Below are 1685 nucleotides of genomic sequence, written 5' to 3'. Positions count from 1 at the left end.
ACAAAAAAAAAAAAAAAAAGTAGGAACAATACAAAAAATTCACAGGATTGTTGTGAAAATAAAATGAGACAATATCTGTGGAAATTATCAACATCACAGGCACTGACAATGGAGCAAAGTAACCACTGATTCTTCTTGACTTAGTCTACGCTTTTTCTTTCTTTTTTTCCTTTTTGGGTTTACGAGAAGCTTTTCTTTGATAACCTATTCTTATAGTTGGATCCACAGAGAGTCCTCTGGTAAGAACACAATCATTTTGGTACTTAGAAATTTTCCAGTATGTAATTTTGGGGGGACCAGGATAGTCTCAAGATTCATCCTCAAAGAGACCTTTTGTTTCCTGGTTGGCATTAGCCTTGGGTTCTCAAAGAGAACAGAATGCTTAACAATTACCCATCCAAAGAGGCCTCAGAGCTTGAGAAATGAAGAGTTTGCTCTGTGTCTATTCCAGATGTGCAATGTGTGCACGGCTCTAAGTAGATGATCCAGGATGATAATAAAGGAGTCACAAGGGTGAACCTTTGTAAGGAGGCTGCCAAGGCACTGCTCACAATTCAAACCTTCCTGTTAGCTTTTTTTGCATATTTTAAAGACAGATTTTTAAATCATGGGATAGCCTTGTCTGTCTGATTAATCAGTGCATATGGGGAACCCTCTTGCATAACTGGAGAGACTCAGGAGGGAAGCTGCTAGAGAGAAAAACTGACGGTCCCAATAATAGGAATAGATTTTTATTTTATCATTATTGTTTCCCTTTAGCTAATTTTGATTCTGATGAATATTGGGTTCTCTTTGGTACTTTTTGTTCCATGAGTCGTTGTTTCTTTCCTTTAGTTATCTTGTTCAGCCAAGTATTTCTTAAACCCCTGTGAAAAATAAAACTATTGATAATCCATGTAAACTAACTTCCATGAAGATTGGCTCAAAAAAATATATGTAGATGTCAACCTGAAAGAACATTCCTATTGTAAAAATGAAAAGATTTGAGTGATAGACAATATGCTAAACCTTAATAGTAATTTACATGGATTATAACATATTTTAGTTACTTTCTATACCTCCAACAATCTAAATAGATGGTATATACCTTAATGCATTCTGATCCTCAGGTTGCAGGCTACATCTCCAATCAAAGTGATTTTAAAAGGTCATTTGTAAAGCAATATTTATCAATTGCCAGTAAATGGCAGTCATGGTTCTAGACAACAAGACTAGACATTGAAGAATTTGTGGACATTCATATGCAAACTGACATAGAAGGAGTTTTATGTTGTTCTGTGAGATCTCTGACTAGGAGACCTATGAAATCCTTCAAAGAAGAGGAGCTATTTGAGTTTAGTGCAGGAATTTATTAGGTTGGAAAGAGAGCAGGAAACGTGAGGAGCATGGCATGCTGAAGCAATGACATCCTCACAATTTTCTCTGCACTCTAAGCTATAAACTCCTTCGAATGAGACAAAAATAAATATATAAAATTCTCATTATAATCATTATACTTCATTAAATTATATCCATTTTCCTTATTATTAATTATCTGCTTCTTACAATTAATAATTAAGAAGTAAAATTGAGTCAAGATATTGGGGCAAGATGTATATTGCCAGTGAACAGTCTCCTTGCATTTCAGGGGGAGAAGAAAGAAAACCACTCTGAGTTGCCCTTGACAATATAGGTGCATGTGGCTG

Source organism: Marmota marmota, unplaced genomic scaffold, assembly GCF_001458135.2.
Source record: "Marmota marmota marmota unplaced genomic scaffold, marMar, whole genome shotgun sequence".
NCBI lineage: Eukaryota > Metazoa > Chordata > Mammalia > Rodentia > Sciuridae > Marmota > Marmota marmota.
This window is presented reverse-complemented; position numbering follows the sequence as displayed.